Raw genomic sequence first — 11325 nt, 5'->3', positions numbered from 1 at the left:
CATCTGTAATTGCATACAAAACTGTTCATTTTTATTATTATTGCAATTGCATTGTTTTAAATTTTTAAACCAATACTCTACGAGTGAAGTTGAAAAAGGTTGACTTAAAATTCATATTTTCTTCCTAAGTTCGGTAGGTTAATTCTTCCATGAGATTTGTCAGAACTGAAAGATGACATAAAACGTGAAGTTACACCCCTTCTGCGATGTTACTTTCGTCATTTTTCTCAATAATCTCCCACATGCAATGCGCTATCGTGTGTTGTTGTTATGTTACCTGAAAGCCTATAAAGAGGATCATGGAGAGGTTGGCTATTACTTGGTAAATTTTCGGGATCATGATGTTCAGTAGGAGGCAATCCATTCTTTGCGCCAGAGTTTGCGAGTTGTTTGTTTCGTTTGTAAGTTTGCTTCGAAAATGAAAATTTTTGGATGGCTTCTAACCTGTCGGGTAAAATTTTTAAATCCTATTCCGATACGTGAAAACCCAAAAACTCCACCAGATGTTAAACCAAAATTGCATTCAGATACATTAATTTTTAACCATAATTACTTAACATTTCAAAAAGAGCTTTCAAATGTATCAAGTGCTCATTTCGTCCTTTGACGCAATCAATATACCGTCGACAAAACAAATACTCCTCTCAAGTAACGAGTTACTTCATCAATAAAGCGTTGAAAGGTTGCAGCTGCGTTGCTTAGCCCAAACAGCATTCTTGTGCTCTCAAAAAGTCCGAAAGGAGTGGCAATAGCCGTTTTATGGATATCAGAGTGATTAATTAGCATTTGATGATAGGATTTAACCAAGTGTAATCGAGAAAATACCTTTACTCCATGCAACTCTGCTGCAAAATCACAAATGTTGGAAATAGGATACTTATCCTATCACTTTAAACTCCGAAAATCTCCCACAGGTCTCCATTCGTTTGTGCCTTTCTTTGACACCATGTGAAGAGGAGAGGAGTAATTACTTTTGGAGGGTCGCATGTGACCTAAATTGATCATTTTTTAAATTCCATGCTAAGCAATTTTTTAATCTACCTGGAGCTAGTTTCCTGGGTTTACATGAAACACAGGAAGACCAATAGTTTCAATGAAATGCATAGTATTATGCTTAACAGTCTCATTAATATCAGGAAGCTTCGACAGTGAAGGATAGTTAGACAGTAATTTATCATAAACACAATTTATAATAATTGTTTTAACAGAATACAAATGTGTGTTAATTACACTGCAATTAATTTTTAAATGCGTTTTTAAATCAACAAGCTTTTTGTTCCTTAAATACGGTAATAAATGAAAATAATGCAAAAAATCAGATCCAATAATATTTGTTGATACTTTACACACATAAAAACTAAAATAAAAACTGCGACGAAGCCCAAGGTCAATACTTAAGAGATTTTTGTCCGTAAACGAGAATAGGAGTACCGTTGGCTGCAGAAAACGTCATAATAGGTGTCTGACATCTGAGTCAGTATCGCACAGAAATATTTTGATTTTCTGTCTCTAATAAAAAGGCGACGAGACTCGGAGAGTAAAGCGCAAGTCGCCATCCCCTGGTTCGTTTCCCTGGAACGTATATGGTGGAACATACTTTTTAGCTTTCTCATTAAATTTGCGATGATACCAGCAATAGGAACAATTCGAAGCAGCTTCAGCTGAAGGGCTTCGCTTTCTGTTATAGCGATTTTTGGAAACACTGCATGATCATCGTAGAGATAAAACCTCACCACGCAATTTGCACAGGACTTAGAAGAGAAGGGCTAGCTCATAGAGCTTTTCCCCCTGAAGCAGAAAGTGAGAAGTGATGACGTAGCCATGATGACACTGAGCGCGCCAATATAAATTCACAGCTTGGAAGTTAGCGTTTTTGAACCAGCATTTAAAATGAGCTGTGTGTGAAAGATAGCTATAATTTGGAAGAGGCAATGTTACTGCTTTATGCATTTTAGATTGAACCATTAAAAAATTTAATAATGCTTACTCAATTTTAAAATAATAGATAAAATGTGCTACTCTTTTAACATAAAGTTCCGTGGGTTTTTTTTATTTTTATTTGCAGGTTTTTTTATTTAATGCACGTTTATTTCTAATCATTTCTTTATTTTGCATGCTAACTGAGAGAATTTTTATACTGCTTCTAAGATAACTATAATAGCAGCTATTTAAATTTACTCAAAAACCAACTTTACATTGACATAGGTTTAAACATATATGGCAACATTTCTGCTAACCTACGTTTGATTTTTTTGCCTAATTGTAAATTTTACATTGTTATAATTCTCTTCCGATTCAATATGATAGATATTTTTAAAATAATTTTGGAATTTATACTTATATCTATATTTCAATTAAATAAATGTATATAAGATTGTTACCTTACTTTTGACAAAATAGCTTTATTCAGAGTACCTAAAACAGTTATTTAATTTTTCAAAAGTGTGAGTAAAGGAAGCAGGTCTTTTTATGCCAATTACTTTGATGTTTTAAACTATTATATTTTATCTGGAATGCTAATCTAGCACAAAATCTAATCAATAATTAGTTACAAAGGATACAATAAGAATAACTTTAACAAGTACTTAACAAAATTAGTTTGTTAAATACTTGTTATTTTTGTTGGTACTATTTTGGTACTATTCATAATACCGAAGATATTATCGATTAACTCATAGAAGTCAGATGCTTTCTGATTTCCTGTGGGGTAGAGTATACATTTTGCGGTACTTTTTGAAAATAATGTTTTCTCTGGAGCGACTTTGTCTCTCGTTTCCCCTGACCATTAAATAATTTGGTTTTAGTTTGTGACACAATTTGATTTCTTCTCAATCTCTATTTAAAACCTCTTTAATAATATCAAAATCTAAAACAGTTACATCTTCTAAAACAAATCCTCTATCTAAAACGCGGTTTCTCATAATTTGAGGCAGGGCGCGAAATGAGACCTCTGATTAAAACAAACTGCACATTTTGAAAAGAACCAACTTAGTCCAGTTTAGAGTCATAGCAGAGTTTTCAATCTATATGCATTTCGTCGAAACTGAGAACGCATATTTTTTCTACAGAATACAAATATTCGCCTCTTTCCTTCTTTAGAGTAAGAACATTACTTTGAATTCTTGGATTACACTAAAATTTAGAAAACACTATAAAAAATAAAATAAACACAATTTCTTTAATTTCATAATACTAGGTAAAGATATTCCAATTTTTTTCTTAATTTTTTTTTCTTTCCAAAAATCATAGCTTTAAGATGGCAGAGCTCTTATGACAATGCAACGTGAAATATTTTCACTAGTCCACCTATATTTTTTTCTTCTTTTTCAGTAATGCATTAATCTGCGTCTTTATAAAAATAGGCTTTAGACATTTTTCCAAATTCTACGATTTGTGCTTTTCCCCACCCCCAAATTTCGCTATTTGAGATTTTAATTTCTGATACCAATTTCTGTCTAGATGTCGTCCACCTTCTTTGTCGCTGAACAAACATTCTAAAATTTTTCTTTTCTCTATTTTTCAATACTTTAATACAATTTAATACAATTCTCTAAGGATATTATTTTGTTCTTTAAATTATCAATGCATTCTTGTTTATCCTTATACATTCAGGATGATCTACATTTTCATTTGTGAGTTTTATTTCAAAATCATTAAAATTTGATTTATTATTGTCATCATCAATTTCGATTTATTATTGTCATCATAATTTACTTTCGGCGCAGCACTCCATTTCAACAGTTTCTTTTTGTGGCTATCCAAACAAGCGATTTTTCATATTATCTTTATAAACACTGCATAGAAAATGTTCGCTGCAGATTTTTCCGCTCTTCACATTAATAGAATCTTTCTTCTCTTTGACATTTGTGTATCCATTCTTTCGTCAAAAGCAAATTCTTATTTGGATCCTTTGGTCCCATGAAATAAAATATCTCATCCTTTCATACTTCTGTAAGTGCTACGGCACGTTACTGCAGCGCAAAAAGCCATATTACGTAAACGATACTTTACAATATAAGAATTTAAAATAAAAACTGACTAAAATTACATATAGTATATAAATTATTTTAAATATATACATTATTAGAAAACAGATATATATATTATTAAAATTAATTTGGGATATGTAACCCCTAGAAAATCGTCTCGCAGCTCAATGAAACTACTGTTTTAAACGCGGGAAATCAGGACAGATGGCATCACAGTGACGTCAGATTATTGCCTGTTACGTCCCGCCATTAGACTCGCGTCGGCGAGGAGTCGAACAAAGAAATGAGCTAGCCCTTCTATTTATCCCTGCAATTTGCAGACCTCATCCAGCGGGGAATCCAATTTAGAATTATTAAATACATTGACAGATACAGGTGAAGAAACTGCGCTTACCTGAAAGAGTGCAACTTCCGATATTCTATCAGCAATGCTGGCAGCTTCTGACAAATCAAGTGGCTCAACCGACGCTAGGATAGATTGGACATTTGGCGGCATTTGCTGCATGAATAACTCTAGTAACAATGAGTCAGACACATTGTGTTTTTCAGTAGGCCTTGTCATGACAAGAAGCAGTTTTGATGGCTTTCTGTCTCCAAGTTGCTCACCGGCGAGTAATTTCCGGTACTGCTTTCCCCACATCGTTCAGCAATGGCAGCTTTGAGGTCTTCGTAAGAAGAATTTGTGCGTTCCCGAAGTATATCTCGAACCAATGAAGCATTCTCCGGCGGCAAATGAACGACGCAGTAGTTGAATTTCGTCTTTGGATCCCTAACAGGCTCTTGGATGCGGCTAAAGCAAAAATTGATTCGCACATAGCCAAATCACAATGCCGGGCCAATAGGATTGTAAATTGGTATCTTAACGGCTGCTGTTTCCTCCATGGCAGTGGCTATAGGGAAGAACACAAATGTCCTGTAACCAAGCTCCTGAACGAACAAGCAGTATATCATGTTTTATGCGTGTAGACGGGTCGCTAATTTAGGGTGAGTGGGTTACGGCTCGGTGTATAACCTTCAAAGACATAACTCCTTCGCTAAACATAACTTTATTCACGCACACCATATTTTTAACATAACAGAAAACTTCTACACAAAAATTCGTACATTTTACGCTCAAGCCAAAGGCGAAATGGGGGAGCTCCCCGTCGCGCTGGCAGTTTTTACGTACACAACATAACGTGGTCTGGTGGCGCACGCAGCCGAACATCAGACTGCCACAAGTAATTTTGATATTTGGGTTGAGCTTACAAAATAAATGAAGAGGTTGCAATGTAAAAAAACATGAAAACTCTTTTTGTCCATTTGATAGATTTTCGAAAAAATGAGTAATATGAAAAATATTGATCAGCAAGATCAACACTGTTCAAATTATTTTGATTGTATTTCATTATGTACTCAGGTTTACCAACTTGCTATCCGATTTCCTTTCCAGTCTCGCCGATATCGGCATTGTGTACGGTGGATATAATTCGAACATCTCGTTTATCTTTCTATTTGAAAACTAGTACCTCACCTTTGCGTCGAAAATCAGATTCACGCATTTTCAATCTGAAATCATATAGTTCCTTTGGAAAACCCTATTCCTACAGAACCATAAATGGGAGTATTCTTCTTCAGTAACTTTTCAGCTAATATAATACAATTATAGCATTTCTCGATGCATATATGGTGCCATAAATTTTAGTTTTTATTTAAAAGACGTGAAATAATTTTTTCTAAATTGTCTCCTTTTCCACAATACAGTTGAAAGTTGCAAACATATCCAGTACTTGCCCCAGACAAGACTCTGACTAGTATTCCTTACTTTGTTATTTTACGGCCACGCTGTGGACATAGAGTGTAGAGTTTTATATTCGGCTATAAATATCAAGATGTGAATTCAGGTCAGCGACAACCAGCAATATATTTTGAAATGACGTGAATTCCCGTCAGTGGTAACCACAAAGAGAATTTGAAATGGCGTGAATTCACGTCAGCGGTTGCGAATGTATTAATATATGAGTGATTGAACTTCCTGTAGCGCCATTACAGGCTTAGTACTGCTATTTGAGTAAAGAAACGTTAAAATCTAAAACAAGGCCTAAATCAGGCCCATAAGCAGCAGAACAATCATCATACTACCTGAAATAACTTTAAATAGAATTATCAACTAAAATATGAACTTAAAGTTTAAAGCTGGTGAGATTTACCAAATCACACATTATTACATACTTTGTAAAACAAAATATAACACATGTTACGTACATGCATAAAAATATGTTACTAACAGGATATCATAAACACCCTAATTTTTCTTAAAAGAGACAGAAATTTTTAAACACACAATCAATACATAAATTCGTTTCATATACAGACACATATTTCATGAAATTTGACAATTTTAAATTAGACACTGTACTTTTAAATAGATTCTTTAGAGTATTAAATTTAGCAATATTTGGAATAAATCCCGGAACAATATTTTTCATACAAGAACATCTAAATAACAGGTACTCAAGATCGACATTACTCATACCACAAGAACAGGCACAATTTTTAATTGAAAACCTACTGTAATAAAATGGTAAATGGCCATGATTAATTAAAGCTTGACTTGTCACTTAGGCATCTTCTCTCACAATTAAGATTAAATTATATGTGAATCTTCCTTTAGATTCTGGGTCGTTCCGCTTTGCTTGCCAAAGAGTGAAACCTTTTCTTTTTAACAAACATTTCTAACTGTCAAAAGAAGTCTTTACTTCAAAATCAATAATTTGATTTTCAGTTACAGCCTTTGCCAATCTATCTGCTAACTCGTTATCGATAGTCTCAATATGACTCTTCGTCCAAAAGAGTTTAATATCTCTGAAAGCGCTAAGAAAAATGAGCATATCTTTTATCTGTTTAATTAAATCGTTACTTGGACAAACATCCGTGATTGAAACAATTGCGCTTTCGCAGTCGTTTTAAATTTCTACAGGATCTAGCGTAGAATATAAGGCCTCTCGCAGAGCCACTAACTCTGCCTGATAGACAAAGGCATTGTCAGAAAATCTACATTTCCATTATATGCACAGCTTCTCGTGTGAAAATGCACAAAAGGCTGCTTCCACATGACCATTTAATTTAGATCCGTCTGTAAAAACAGTGTAGCCTGTCTTATGGAGGCCTTTATACCAATTCAAGCGTTTCAATAAAACTGGATGAATGTCTAATCCTTTCCCAAAGTCAAAATCTTTAGCTGAGAAGACCTCGCTGAAGCAATCGACAGTTTTATTACCAGCTTTTTAATTTAAAGGTAGCATATTCTTTTTCTGCTAAAATATCCATCGGAAGACATTCAGACAAAATCTGAAGAGCTATTGTGGAAACAGTCCCCAATAAAGTGATTCTTTGAATTTGCAAAATTTTGTTACGCATTCGAACCGATCCAGTAAACCCTGCGTCACATGCATATAAGATCTTTCTCTCTATAGCTCTTTTATATAAACTCTTAAGAACTTTACCATGGAGATTCATTTTACTAAGTCTATTAAGGCTATGAGTGCATTTAATCTTTATTTGATTTAGGTGAGTTATAAAAGTGATCTTTTCATCAATCGTAATGCCTAAATATTTCATTGTCTTAGAAACTCTAATTGGTTGTCCATTCAGTTTGCACTAAGCATGTATTGATCTAGTATTAGTTTAAGCAATACCCAAAAGAAAGCTCTTCTTTGGATCAAATTTAAGTTTAACATGGAAAGACCACTTCTCCAACTCTTGAGTGGCGAAACTTAAGGCTTTATCAATAGTAGGACGATCACTTCCCATGGCCAAAAAAACAAAATCATCAGTATAAGCTTGTATACTAATATTTTGAAGTAAAGTTATGTTTAGAGCTATATTAACAATAATTTTCCACCAGCGAACCAGATACTGAGCCTTGGGGACAACCCCTTTGATAATTTGTGTGGTGCCACTTATTACCATCATATAAGGAAACTTTTCTTTCGTTCAGAAAATCACATATCAATAAGAAGATGTTTCTTGGACATTTCATATCTTTAATTCCTTTAATAAAATTGGCCACCAAACGTTGTTGAAAGCGCTCTTTACATCTAAGGATAAAATTGCAGCATGTTTGACATTCCTTCTATTTCAAAGGATGTCAGAAATTAAATTATCTACAGCCTGGGTAGTGCTTTTACCCGGCATAAAACCAAATTGATTTTTACTTGAAAGATTATTTGATAATAAATAATATGTTAACGGTTGCGTCATGAGTTTATTCAGCACCTTGCCCCAGGTAGGCAATAAACAAATGGAGCGAAAAGAGGAAGGATCTTCTTTATCCCTTTTTCCTTTTGTTGAAGAAAACTAAATCAGCCTCTTTCCAACATTCAGGAAATATTCCCCTCCGAAGACATTCATTCAGAATAGCTACAAAGAACTTTTTATTACATTCAAAGATTTCTAAAATAATTTCCATTGTCAAGCCATCTTTACCAAGAGCTTTACACCTATTTAACTTTTTAAGAGTAAATTCCACTTCATTCAAAGTAAAATCATGATCATTTCCTGTCTCTGGAGGTATCTTAAAATCTGATCTAACATGATAATGAAATGACAGATCACCGTAAGTAGTATCACAAGGAAAGTGATATTGTAAGAGGTAATTTACTGTCTCGCGTATATTCTTAGTATAAGATCCATCTTGATATTTCAAAGAGGCAATTTGTAAAGCTGGTTTATATTTATTAACAGCAATATAGTAAGGAATGCCAAAAGGTTGATGAATATTCAAAGTGTCTCATAGTTGTTCCCAAGCACGATTTTTACTAATGTTGATTTCTTGTTTACATTCAGCTAACCTCTTTTTATATTGAATCTTCAACAAATTTTTCTCTGTATGATTGTAACATCTCTGAAATTTTCTTCGATACAGTCGAACTTCTTAAAACAGCCAGTTTTTCGGACCACCAATGCACCTGTTTACCCAGAGCATTGCTCTGTTTAAATTTGTTCATTTTTTTATAGATATCTACTATTGAGTTAGTAAGATATTTAATATAAATATTTAAATCAGAAATATGTTCTAAATTTTCTTCGGAAACTTTATTTGTATAGTTATATAGTTCTGCACGAAAATTTAGTCAATTCAAATTCCAAATATAAAAACGTTAAAATTTCTTCTCTCTAAGAAAGTTCTTTAGAAGTCCAATCTCAATGTAGCGATGATCGCTACATGATATATCCAATTCAGGACAAAAGAAGATCTTAACAATGGTAAGGTCTATCCAGCTTTTGCCTCTGGCATCAGGAAACGTAGCCGGGCTATCAGGGACTATTAAGAACGTTAAAATTGTTTAATCGAGCAGAATTTATTATAGCATCACCTTTTGGATCTATTGAGTGATCATACGAACCCCATAGGGGAAACTCTTAAAATTGAAATCTCCGCAAACAATTATTTCCGAGTCTTCATGCGAATCAATAATACTGCTAATACAATATGGTCACTCAAGGGCGTCATTGGGGGGGGGGGCAATATACTGAAACAAAAACTATGTTTCTATTATTAATGATAATTTTAATTGCCACTATATTTGAAGAAGCATACAAAAGCATTGCTGGAAAGCTGTGAAACAGAACAATTGCTGCTCGAGGATAATTTATGTTGCAAAAAGTTCAAAATTTCAACGAGATTACTCGAACTTTATTATCTACTACATAAGGTTCTTGAATCAAGGCTATTTTATACCATCTTTCAAAAGCTTTAATACGTAATTGAGTTACAGCAGCTTTAGCGTGATGCAAATTTATTTGAACCATTTTAAAGTCTTCGTCACTTCTACTAGCCATAATTAGTACAACTGATTAAAAGATCTATTTGTCATTTGTGACAATGACAATTTTTATCTAAACTAGAATGATCAACGCTAAGCTTCAATTTATACTCTTCATTTGCCTCTTTGCAATTAATACATTTCGGAGTAGCTTTACACTCCCAATGTTTATGTCCAACTTCACCAAACTTTGCACATATTTGCGGTTCTAAGTCAAAACCACCATTTTCAAAGACCATATTTTGGTCTGTATTCATAATCTTAAGATCATCTCAAGAGAGATCAGAATCTATATCATAAATAATAATTTTTGGATCTTTCTTGACAGGACGTTGAATTACCATATCGTTTTTAAGTGCATTTGTTTCAACATCTGTTTCCTTCAATATCAGAGGATTTGGAACTATTAAAAACACCTTTATTAATTTTTCTTAATCTTCTAACACCAATGTATAATTGAATGGGATTAATTGAGATTACATTGATCTCCTCAGAGGTAGTTCATTCCTTTTTTGGATAGAGTAGAACGGGAAAATCTTTGGACCTACTTCTACTTGTAGATCTCATTTTTTTCTGTATTACTTTCTAAGGAAAAAATTTTTCCCCCTTTTAAAATATTCGAGACTCTACTTGAATCTTCCAGTACAGTTTCTAAAGAACTTAAAAATTGTTCGTCCATCTGCTAATAAAGCAGTAGACTCAACTGGCTCTGTCTGAATTTTTTGACATATTTGTAAAGCCATTGTCCAGCCAGTACCCTTTTTAAAAGAGTAGAATAATGTAGAAATCAAAGTACTTACAGTCTGATGATCAATTCGGACCTCTTATATCATAGAAATAGTAATTCAAAAACAGAAGCCGAAGCACGACGAGCCATATCAACACACAAAAATGCAAACATCCATAAGTTCATCAAATCATCTCAGAAACATAAAATGTAATATAATATCACAACCGGAAAACATTTAGCTTCAAAATATCACAAAATAATATTTACCGGAAAAAACAGCATATTTTCAGGAGCCGAAGAAAGCACAAACTAATATGGCGCGAGCAACCCTGTATTAATATATAAGCATTTTATAGAAAATTCTACAGTCGCAAAAAGGAGTACAAAGAAATAATGGAAATAATGCAAAAATTTCCCAAAATCCCACACGTATAAATTTTAGTCACACGTCGTTTCTCAGAAGTAGCGAATTTGTGAAAAATAACACGATCTGGTAACACTGAGATCAGAGGTCACATAACTGTGCAATATGTATGAAATGATGTCAAGCTGCCGCTCGGCTCCTTCGTGTTCGGACAATGTTTAGATAGAACATTAATGTCACACAGTGGTTGTAGTTAATACGGTAAACACGAAAATAAATATTTTATTTGATTAGAATTCAGTGTTGTTGTTATCTTAAGATATAAGCACTTCAGCTTTTTAAAAATAATCGCTTTAAACTATTTTGAAATTACACTGATGTTAAGTTATGCCCTCTTTACCAGTTGAAATAAGTGTTTTTCGTACAGCTTAAAAA

This window comes from Stegodyphus dumicola, chromosome 6 (genome assembly GCF_044657685.1).
Source record: "Stegodyphus dumicola isolate Sdum_Otavi_A_Nest chromosome 6, ASM4465768v1".
Lineage (NCBI taxonomy): Eukaryota > Metazoa > Arthropoda > Arachnida > Araneae > Eresidae > Stegodyphus > Stegodyphus dumicola.
The sequence above is the reverse complement of the archived record's forward strand: the minus strand, read 5'-3'. Positions refer to the sequence as shown.